Below are 12,601 nucleotides of genomic sequence, written 5' to 3' on the forward strand. Positions count from 1 at the left end.
TTTCTCTCAAAGGCAATCTTTGATATTAAGTTAAGCTTTTTGAAAATAACATCTTCAATTTGATTTGCAGTTTATTAATTGCAAACTGTATCAATTGACCATCTGTTCCGACTGATAAGGAAAAAGAAAACAGACAATTACATGATGGAAATTTGATTATATTATTATCAGTGTGGTGCTGGAAATGGCTGTGTGCTCCTCTCTGGGTGGCACTGTTGTTCAACCTTTAGACCTTTTTTTGCACGCTGCACTTTCTTCTCTGGCTTCACCTTCACTTTTTCCAGAGAGTTCTTACTGTAGCTCTGCTGTACTATGCAAAACGTATCTACACCCATGCATCAAATACACGCAAAACAATTATACTTAAATTCCTTATATTTCCAATGACATTAGTGTAGATTTTAGAAATATTAATTCTTAACTGAACTCATTCTCTATAGGAAACCAACTCACATATGGAATTTAACTTCAGATTGTACGGCACAGCTTTCATTCATTTAGTAATGTACTGAATATTTCATATTAAGTATGACACATTATACAGTTGTGTTATTTTAGGCCTGTTAAAAAAATGATGGATGTTATATCATCACAGAAATGATTGCGATTTTATTGTCATTTAAAGACAATAGCTTTAATACCGTTTTAAACACAACACAATTTTAATTAATAATAGTTTGGGAGTTATATACTATTTTCTTCACCTACTGCAGTCGATCCACACTGTGTGTATGCACTGCAGTCACAGTCATTGAAGCAGTTTTTGGATATTGCATGACTGACTAAAATACTGTTCACTGTTATATATGTGAAAAACCATACAAATAAGCTCAATAGACAAGATCATGCGTATTAAATATTATTTAGGTTATGTTGATTTATTGTATGATTTAAGTTGATAATGTAATTATGGTGACAGGCCTGGTTATTATGAAACAAATTTGTAAGCATTTTGCATTAAACATGCAGAAAATATCCTATGTAGAGGATTTTTAAATTTAGAATACCTAGAAAATCAGTAACGCCCTTAGTTACGGAACCCCTAATTGAGCAATGATGATCAAACATTTGCATGTTCGTGTTTATACCAACAGGTTTGATGTTTGATATTAACACATGGCAACAACAAGATAAACATACAAATGATGAGTTTCTTTGATTTTACCAAATTGAAAACCTTGGAATATAATATAAATTGGAATATAATCAAGAGGAAGATGGATGATCACAAGCCATCAAACCAAGCTGAACTGCTTGAATTTTCGCACCAGGAGTGACATAAAGTTATCCAAAAGCAGTGTGTAAGACTGGTGGAGGAGAACGTGCCAAGATGCATGAAAACTGTGATTAAAACTCTTAAAAAATTATGAATATAATATGCATTCTTTAAGTTTAGAAAGCTCTGCATCTTTTTTGTTATTTCACTAATTTCTTATTTTATTTTTTCCCTAAAACTTCCCTAAAATAGGAATCTTTAAAATTTTAATGAAGGGCAATTTTTCCATATTTGTCAGAAAAGAACCATTTGACTGTTTAAAGGGTTCATTTTCTGAGTGTTTGTCAATATGATTTAAACCCTCTTGAGACGATTCTTGAAAACCTTTTAAAAGGGTTCTACCATGCACTAAAAATAGATGTACTATTGTTACGAGCTAATACACATTTTTTTAGTTCCATATAAAATAGTTTGTAGTTCTTTTAGTCATACTAGTGTATAGTGTACTATATTATTAGGTTACCATATGTTTTTTAATAACATTTGCAGGAGTCGTTTTCTGATGTTTCCCTTTCTATCACAATTTGAAAATGGCAAATATCCTTTATATTGTGGCCAAATTCAGGAAAATCTTATTAAATAAAAACTTTAAAGTATTTTTTTTTATATAATGTAGCTACCACTTTAAAATTCGTCGGGTTTATAACTAATAACTGCTTGTTAATGGTTATTAATAAGGTTATTAATGCTTTAAATTACCTGTAAAAGCATAATTGACAAAGCTAATAGTATAGGATGCGAATATAATCAGTTTAATGATAAAACATATTACCATATATGGCAATAATATAACAGGTTTAATACAGACTGATAAAAAGAACTGCAGGTTTGACAGTGTAAATAATTTCAGGGTCACTATTTGGCAAATAACAGGTCACTTCTGCCCTCTCTGTTTTTATGTTTTAACTGGTAATTGATGATTTTGAGGCATTTAAAACATAATTAATAACTAATAATAATCTCCTTCATATTTTTTATTTTAAAGTGGTACCACAATATATATTATTATATATTATATTTGATTTGCCAGATAGTTTGAAGCAGTGTGGAGGGTTTTTGATCTAAAAGAGACAGATTATTTTTATTATTACTTTTAATATTTGCATTTTAACAGACTTCCTTTTTTATGCTTCAATAAAATAAGCTATGGTTTGCTTATAAAATACTGTTTGCTCCTCAAGTACTGTATTTTTCTGCCTCAGTAACTGCTGTGTTCATATATGTATGTTATAAGCTGACTGTGTATACCAACCCGTCACAGCATATTACAGTCTACTGTATCTCATCCTGGCTCGAGTGTTCACTGCTGACTTACTGTGCAATATGTGGACATGCTGACCTCAGTATTTCCCATTGTGTTTACTTAGCTATTTAAAAAAAAATGTATTTCTAAATATTTATAACAATTACATGTCTTTAAAAGGGTGAAAATGCATTATTATGCTATTAAATTATATATATATCACTGGCATAAAATGGTCTTAAAATGACGATAACAAAAATGTAATATAAAATTATACAATATAATATAATACCTCAGTGAGGTGAGGGTAATATAATATAATATAATATATGACCACATATACACAACTGACTTAACATAAACACACACTTAAATGCTACACGCTTACAGAAAATAGATTTTTTTCAGTGTAACATATAGAAAAAAAAATCCATTACCCCTGTACAATTAGGAGGAAACATTTTAGATTATTTGTGAGCAAAATCTTAAGAGTTCTTCACTTTTAATTATTTATATTGTATATACAGGACTGTATTTTTTATCTATTTTTGTACTGAGTGCATTGCTGTCCCTTTGCTACTGTAACAGTGTGAATTTCTGCACTGTGGGACTAATAAAGGATTATCTTATCTTATCACAGAAATTTTGAATGCGAAATGTTGTCACAGGTCTGACATTGTCTGATGTTTGTCATTGTCTGTTGTACTTGTGTCTTTTTGCATCTTGCCAGGCTGCCATTGTTAATAAGAAGGTGTTCTTAATGAATTGCCTGGTTAAATAAAGAATAAATAAAATAAAAATAAAAAACTTAACTTATATTATGTATTGTCCAAAAATACAGTATATGTGACAGGCCTAGTTGTAGTTCTATTTCACTCTATTTCGTAATTCCACTCCATTCTACCCACATATAATGACTTTAAATTAAGTCACAACATGCCTGGTCATTTTAAACTATTTTCTAATAATAATTCAATAAAGCTTCTGATATCAAACATCTCGCAGCAGGTCAGACTCCCAGTCCCACAACAGAAGGCCTGTACTGTACTGTACTGTACCGTACTGTTCTGAAAGTTTGGCCGTCCAGCAAGTATTTGCCTTCCACTCTACTTTCTGGTCACCTGACCCCTCTCAGCCAGCAGCATCGCTCTGTGTGCTGCTCTCTCCTGACCCTCACCATGGCGTTAATCTCTCTCAGTGCCGCCAGAGCTGCTGCCCCATGCTGAGAAGTCGGCGGGCGGCTAGTTTTAGCTAGCAGCGGGGAGCGCGGCCCACTTCAAACGCTGCGAGCCCTCACCGTCGGCTCCGATCAGGAGTAACGAGACGCGTCTGTTATCACCCCGCTCCCCTCGGCACGGGACCGACCGCTCTCGGCCCCATAATTGTTGTGAGTTATGAAATTGTCTGGCACCAGAGGATCCAGGCAGGGGGTTGAGAGAGGGCCAGGCTTGCAGGGCTACCTGTGTTAAGAGGCCTAATAAGAGCACGCAGGGAAGCTGTAGGCTGACTGGAATTCTGTGGAATAGACAAGTGCGTTTCCCACGTCTGCTGCTTACATAGATATAAATATATGTTAAAACAATTTTGACCATAATATATTTAAGTCTATTCGTTGAAATGTTGATTTTGTTTATACTGTATGTGTCATAGAGTTTCCTTTTGGAGTCATTGTCAGAGTTCTGTGTCTTTTGGTCCTCATAACCTTCAAAAACCAGTCATCTTTAATTTGTTTATCTATTAATCTTTTAATTATATATGTCATATTTGTAAGAATTCATGCCACACAGAAATCATATTTTCCCACTTAATTACATAATATTTTCCGTTTTTTATAAGCTCACCCTGTCATAGCAAGCTCCACAATAGGGTGGACAATGTCAGGGTGGACAATTTTGGTGAAAATTAGCATTTAATGAAACATGATTGACCTAGGTTTGAAAAAAAAAAATCTATGGTTCATGATGACTTTATTCAGTTTTAGATCAATTTTATTTTCTAAAATTATTTCAATTACTTTTTTTGTTAATTTTATCACAAAAAGACAGGGAGCTTGAGTGTTATCTCAGCTAAGTATAGTAACAATACGAGAAATTAATATGAATAATTATGATAGTAATTCTAAGTGTAATTACTTATTTGTTCAGTCCCTTAAAATTAAACAGTCTTAATTTCTGAGCTAATGCCTTTTTATAGCTTCAATACTTTAAGAAAAATATTAAATCACTCTATTTGTAGACACTGTAGTTACTTGGTTGTTCGGTATCCTTTTCCAGTATCTCATGCATTTAATGCATGTCTAAAATATGCCTTCTGAGGTCTTGAAAAAGTTGTTTTAAATCAATGCAAATTTGACACCTGGTCTAACTCTTGTAGTGAGTTTTTCATGTTAACATGGTTAATCATGGAACACTTAGCCCACTTAAGTAGGGTAGTAGGGGTAGTAGGGGTAGTAGGGGTGTTGGACCAGATTGAATTGGGAAAAAGGCCGAAGCTATCATGCTAACACTAAAATAGTGTTGTCGAATGAGGCCTATAAATGGTGCCACGTTAGCAATGTGGGATGAGCCTGGTCGCCAGTGTGCTAACACTGCTATAGCAACATTGGATGGTCCCAACATCTGGTTCCAGTTCTACATAACTGATTTAGTTAGTATGCTTTGTTTCAGGCTAGACAAATCCAATGACAGCCACTGACAGTTACAGTGTACTTGCACTTCCAGATTTACCAAAACACAAGGTACAGTACTGCTGTGGAAAAGAGGCCAGATCTTAAAGAGGCCCTTAATTAATGAATAAAGCAGTGAAATCTGTGGAACCCACAATTTTTACGCTACATTAAAACACATTTGGCCAGTAAGCTTTTAGAGAATTCTGCATTAACATTATAAAACATGGCATATTTTCCAATGTCGAGATTAAACCTAGTCGTAAAGTATATTTTCTTCCAGTGGAAAATCTCCATTCAAAATGATGCTTGATTTAAATTAGGCCTGATTCTTGTCCAGTAAACTGTCCCTAAAAGTGTTGGGCCTTAAAACTCTCTTTATAAAACCCATTTAAAATGCAGTTTTAATGAAGACAAAGGAGGATAACAGACATTCATCTCTATAAGAGCAGAGCTGGGAACTATTCTGTGGTTTAAAAACACGTCAGAAATCTGACGTAGATTTTTTGTTAGGAATAAATAATTTAAAAATCTTTTAGGAAGATTTTGGTGGCCATTGTTAGTATTTGGTATGATTGTGTTACTTGTGTACGAGGAAAGTTTACAGTTTTCCCTGACAGATAATCTTGCGATGCTTTGTGATGTCTTAGGTCACTTGTTTGCCGTTCTGTTTGTTATCGGAATGTAAACTAAAGGTAATGGCCTGGGATTTAGCCCTAGTGGGCACAGCTGCCCGGCTATTAAACAATCCTGGCCAGTTAAACAGTGTGAGTTCCCACTCGGAGTGCTGAATTTGGATGCTTTTGCTTGTTTATTTGATGGCGGAGAGCTATTTTGTCTGTGGTTGCATCCTTGACGGCAGCTTTTTCACAAACTTGGCACCAGGGTGGCTATTTGTCCCTTTGTCGCGCATGGTCTTCCTCCTGCTGACCCAGCCGCCATGTCTCCGCTAAGCGGAACTGTTGTGCGCCGTCCGACAAGTAAACAGAATGCCTGGTGGCTGCAAACGAATAGCCTGTAGTTTGCTGACCGTTGTCTCTTTGCACTGTGGAAGAGGAGTGGGTCGTTGGCGATGTCAGGGGGGTCATGATGTGCATCTGTTGCATTGTGTATGATGTCAGATTTGCCGGTGAGAAGCCTAGCAGGGACGCGTGTAGGCGTCTGTGGTGCTACTCATCTTTCGGTGATGATTTAGACTAAATTCCAGACTCATCTGTCAGCAGATGGCAAACCTTGAATCACTTGCCTCTCAAAGATTCGGCACCGCTTTGGCGGGTTTCTCAGTGAGGCGTGGCGGCCTGGCTCGCGGTGTGATGCCGGGGCACCGCTACTCATCGTTAATTCCTGGAGTGATGCTGTGTGATGTACTACAAAGTCCTCTGCTTGTTTGTGACGGCTTGTCGTGCGCACCCGTCCGCTGGCTCCAGCTCTCCGGAGCGTGCGCTAGAGAACAAGGAATATTTGAGTGTGTGTCTCTCTCTTGTTTAAACTTTCGCAGGGCCACCCAGCGATCCAGTGTTTACCGGCACTGTGGCTTTTCGACGATAACTTGAAATCAGCGTCCACAAGGCCCTTTCATCCTCCCTGTATCTCTGTGTGTATTCTAAATACTGTCAAGAGACAAGCCTCACACGCACACAGCACCCACAGTTAGAAAGAATAGGCCTTTTTCTCCCAGCAGACCACAGTGCTGTCCACAGTGTTGTTTAAAAGGCTTTTCATAGTCCGGGGAATGTCATTTTCTATAAGGCGGACGAGAAGAGACATGCCAGCTCTTTCTCGAACAGAAATTTTTAATTGATTTGTGGGAGTCATAAATTTACCGGAGACAGCTTTTCCTTCTCCTTCTCTTTTTTTTCCGAGCGTTTAGGGAAGGCTAACATTTTTTACAGCTGTGGGCTACGGCGCAGTAACTTCACGTACCAAAAATCGAGCCGCGGCAATCCAAAGCAAACATGCTTCAGCGCCCAAACAATTAATGTGATGAATAGCAAATTGTGATAAATGCCCAGCCGCTAGTTGTTTCGTTTCAGCGCGGCCTCGCGGGCCGGCCGGCCCATTGTGCTAGCGGCAACACGAGGCGAACTAAATCCCTCAGAGCGAAGGGCCACTTTCCCGTCACTGGGCTTTCTCAAACCTTTCGGGAAAATCAAATTTGAGGTTGCGAGCGAGGTTCCCTTTGCAAAGAGGGCAATTATCTTTTCTCGGCGAAGGGCAGGCCTTTCCCTTGCCCAGATCTCTGGGGAGGAGGGCTGCGGCCTGGAGTCCTTTTTTTTTTTTTTGAACAAACATCTCCTTTGATATACGTAATACTCCGCTTTCCGACTTTCAATCTCTGCCATAGACTAAGATTCTAACCCCGAGAAGTCACAGCTGAATTACCAGCAATAACAAAAGCATGCTGTAAATGAATCAAAAAGTGAAACAAGCAGAGACTGTGTCAAAAATGTGGATAAATGATAAACTTAAAGCTTAAATTTAAAGTAATGTTAAATCTAATTAATCTGTCTGTGATATAATAGCATGTTTCTAGACATTTTTTATGGGTTCATGTTGTTTTAGTTTGTAAAAAAAAAAGTCTTATTCTGTTAGAAGTAAAAATTTTAGGTTAAAATGGTTTGACTTTATTTGGATGGTCCATTATTGATGCCCCATAGATGCTCAACTTACATTCAACTAACTGTCAAGTGTGTGTTAATTAAATACAACTGAGGTGAAAGTAAATGATTCTCTTTTTAATGTAACCCTGCACCTATCTCTAATCCAAACTCTAATTCTAACAATTTAGGGCTAGGTTTAGGGTGGATTTGTGGTCTGAGTTAGGCTTAGGTTTAGGGTTTAGTTCTATAGAGATTCATGTAGATTCAATTTCAAGTTCAGTTGCATTTAATAGATATTCAGTTAAATGTTAGTTGACTATATCAATAAGACATTTATAATGGAGCATGCAAATTTTTAATTGTGTTACCATTAAAATCATTAAGATCTGATCTGCATCATCCATATGAATAAAAAAATAATTAGTACAAATTTCAACTTTGTTTTAATCTATTTTATTCAATTTGGTCAAATAACATACAGTAAATAGTGTTTATTTAAACCTATAAGGTAAGATAAGCTAAGATTCAACATAATATTATTGTAACATCCCACTAACTTTTGTGCCAAACTAATAGTGGTTTCATATTTTTTGTTATACACAAGCAAAATTTGAATGTTTCTAAAAATGGAAAATATAGTTTTGTGCACAGGCTTATTTTGGGGAAATTTAAAATGATCCATTACATTTTTAGGTAACATATTATTTAAGGAATATTCATATAAAGCTTCACAACACCTACAAATGCCTTTTCATCCCAACTGACATGAAACAACATAAAGATTTATAGAGTCATAGAATTACAATAGTAGCCATTTTCAATAGACATAAATCAAATGAAATATGAGGTATTGTCACAACTGATATTGTAGCAAAACAGCTTTAGAAAAACCCATAAAAAGACAATGCAGAGATCAACAATGCAGAAAAAAATTAACCCCCACTGATAATAAAGCCTAAGAAAAATATCTTTAAAGCTGGAAGATGAACTTTGTGAGAAACCAAGAATCACAGGAAGGGACCCATCCTTTTGCGTTATTAAGAAAAAAAAAACTGTGCACGACAACATAAGTCTGTTGTTATGGTTAACTGTGTATAATAATAATTATAATAGTAGCAAATAGTTAAAGTCAATGACACCTTTAATATAGTCGCTATGATGGAGGGTGGGCAACTAGTATGAGGCTGGTAGTAATAGCTGGAGTTTGGGCAGCAGACCTGAAACAGGTGGTAAGAGAGTTCGATGGACAAACATTGATCAATGTCAGACTGGGCAGGTGGGCAATTTTTCACTTGGAAAAAGTGAGAAGATGGAATTAGTTCTGACTAGATTTATGAAGTAGATGAGAAGAAGAATGAGAAGAATACTTTAGAATATTTATCACAGTCTAAGTAAAGGAAGAGAGAGCCAGGAGGTAACATAGACCGTAGAAGGACCCTGACACCTGCTCCATCAGCCACAATCCTGAGTGATCACATTACCACAAGCAGCAGGATCAAAGGCTCTTTCTCGTGTTTAAAGTTTTTAAATTCATAGTTAACATATTCCAAACATAGTTAGCTGTAGAACTGCAGAACTAAGGAATCAATCATTTAATTACGTGATTTATTCAAACAGTACACCAAAAAACGTTGCTAAGTTAGATCACTAATCTCATATATGTCTTCTATCTTATAGACCTGGACTTAACCCAGATTCTTCTTGAGATAATACAGGTCCGGTGAACATACAGAAAGCTTTAGGGGCATAAGTGAGTATACTGTGTGTCTGGGACCCTGATATCCCCTTATAAACGGGCTTTCCTGCTGTCTAGACAAGTCACACACAAACTCACACACACACACAAGCAAAAACACACCCAAGGGCACAAGCAGAGACACATACAGACAGCAGCGTTCTCATCATTATGCTTTTAACTCTCACCCTTCTCCAAAAAAAAAAAAAAAAAAAAAGGCTCCCCTCTTTGTCTCCATCATACAATAATGCATCAACGTAAGCAAAAAAAAAAAAAAAAATAACGCTTGAACTGGTGGAGTATAATTATTTACAACACTTCCTTTTTTAGATATAAGCCTTAAAGACGACAGACTCCAACGCCAACCCCCAGGCCGAAGGGCCGTCAGCCAGGCCTAAAATAAACTCATTACTGTCTCCACACTGTGATATTTATCTATTTATATCTGCTGTTTACTGCCGGAGTAAATAGCTAGGTGAGTCCTTTCTCTTTAGGAAACTCCTTTAGTAAACAGATAGAGGGTCGCATTGTGTGGCGAACAATTGACACTTTCGGGGGGGAAGGGGATGCCCTGGAAATGGCCCTGAGGTAACGTGATATAAATAGGTTCGAGATACAATTCACGCCACATTAGTGATGTCAACGGTTCTGACAATGAGTGTGTGTGTTCGCGGTCACAGTCGGGTTTGATACGGGCAGCTCTGGATTTAGGTCACTTTTGTGTGTGTGTTGGGGTTGCAGGGACAGTTGCTGGTATTGTGGCCTGTTGTGGAGAAGATTTTATTTATTTATTTTTTTTGTTTTTAGATTCTTTTGGCTTTTTTGTTTTAAATGCAAAAAGTACTCACTTTATACATTGCTGCCCATATTTACCGACCTGATGCCCAACCCGAAATTGGTCTAGGACTGGCAGAGATTTCTGACCAGAAATCTCTGGTCAGAAATCTCTGGTCAGAAATTTCTGGTCAGAAAACCTCTTGCTTGACTCTTGCTGTCGAGTCAGGTCCTAGAAAATGGTCTGTGACGTAGGCCTACATATTTTTTTGTGATCAAGTTTTTTTATGTATTTATTTATTTATTTAACCCTTGTGTGGTGTTCGGGTCTGTGGGACCCGTTTTCATTTTTCATCAAATGATAGAAAAAAATATATATTTTTTTCTAACTCAAACTCATTGGCATTGGCTCATGTTTTGTGAAAAACATATATCAAAACACATTTTCGATAAACACACACTCTACACCCCCCCCCCCCCCAACCATTTATATTACATACAGTATGTTTGGCCAAGGGCTAATAAACATTACTTTATTTGTAAATTTGAAACTAAACAAATTTTCTCCTCATATCTTGAGTTTAATTCATTTTCTTTTACATTTTATTAAAAAACTAATAAAAAAGAGTAGCACTTTTTAAAAGAAATGTAACATAAGAAAGGTAAAGGGCAAATATTAACCATGTAAGCTGTATATATTGCTTGCAATTTAGGTGAAGCAAGCATGTGTAAAGCATTTTAATGTAGAATTGCTTAATTTTGCTGAATTTAATACAAGTAACAAAGTAAACGAGTAACAAAAATATGAACACCACACAAGGGTTAAACAAGTACTATAAATACATGGACATTATACACAAATTCTCCAAATCGATATACTTCCACAACCTACCGCTTCTACCCTCCCATCTAATATCCACCCACCCATCTACCTAATATCCACCCACATACCACCCAGAAGTAAGAAAAAATATATAATAATAAATACATTATACATAATAACATTAAGGTGTTTCTTCCAAGCCAGCGACCTTCTAAGCAATATTTGACCAGGTGTCTTCTAAGGAGCTTTTAGCACCATATAAATAATGTTCACAAATGTTGATACTGTATCCATTGGTGCCAGCTTAGAGTGTTGGGAGGACTTTTTAGCAGCCAACCAAATTAATCTCTCATTTAAATTACATTCAAAATCATCATTTAAAAGAAGAGTTTAGGATGAATAGGCAACATCTTTGTCAAGGCCATTTTTATAAAGCTACATTGTGATTATCAAAAGTTTCTAATCACATTGAGATCCTAAAAAAAAACAGTTGTAAATGTAATAATGATGCAGCATGTGCTCCTCTGCATTGCTATATACTTGATGTGTTAAGATAGATGTAGCCTTCTGCTCAGCTAAAAGTAAAAACTCTGCATGTTGGTCAATCGCAGACATTGTGAAAAGTGGATGCAGTTAGAATTAGAAAGTTCCTCCCTTTTTCATTATAAAGTTAACTTTTTTTTTTAAACATTGCCGACATAAGAGTAACTGCAGTGAGAAAACTGTGTACATCTCTACCTATTAATGACGCTGATTTAACTGTTATTTACTGTTTGTCAATCAGTGTAGTGTATTATTGATTCATACTGTACATAAAACGTTGATCATGTAATAAAAATGTAAAAAGGACACACTTAGGGCTTTTTCACCAAAACAACACTGCTTCTTGAACCAGTTCCCTTCAACCTTATAAGAACCATAGAGCTTTTTGATGGTGACCCGTCACATCATACATCATCAGATCAAACAGAGGGCTTTGCACAGTGGCGTTGAACAGAAGCGGTTTGCGTTAAAGGACCTAGTGTTCTTCAGTTCCCACTGTAAACAAACAGTCCTGGTTCAGGAACCTACTTTTGTTGGTTGAAACGCAAAAAAAAGGTCAAAATTACATTCATAAACCAGAACAGTGCCGGTTCCTTTTTTTTTTTGGTCAATCATTGAATCAGTGATTGTAGTTATTATTAAATAGCTGCAATCTGTTGTTATCCAGTGTTATTCCAGTGTCACACCTCTAGAGATCAGTGCAACGATTCACGCTTATTGGCCTCTTTTCCATTATTTCCAAGACATTCCACCTGTGCACTGGGAAGATCTCCACACCAATCGTAGTGCTGGTTTACAGGCTGGCTACTGAAGGGCACTGGGTAAAGCAGAGTTAGTTGGGTGGGCTTCCACTGCCTAACCCCACAGCACTCACACCTCCACCGGTCACAGGCACTTTACAAGCCTCCTGCTGTTTACGGCCTGCTCCAGTGTTGGCTGTCA

The sequence above is a fragment of the Astyanax mexicanus genome, chromosome 1 (genome assembly GCF_023375975.1).
Source record: "Astyanax mexicanus isolate ESR-SI-001 chromosome 1, AstMex3_surface, whole genome shotgun sequence".
NCBI classification, from domain to species: Eukaryota; Metazoa; Chordata; class Actinopteri; order Characiformes; family Acestrorhamphidae; genus Astyanax; species Astyanax mexicanus.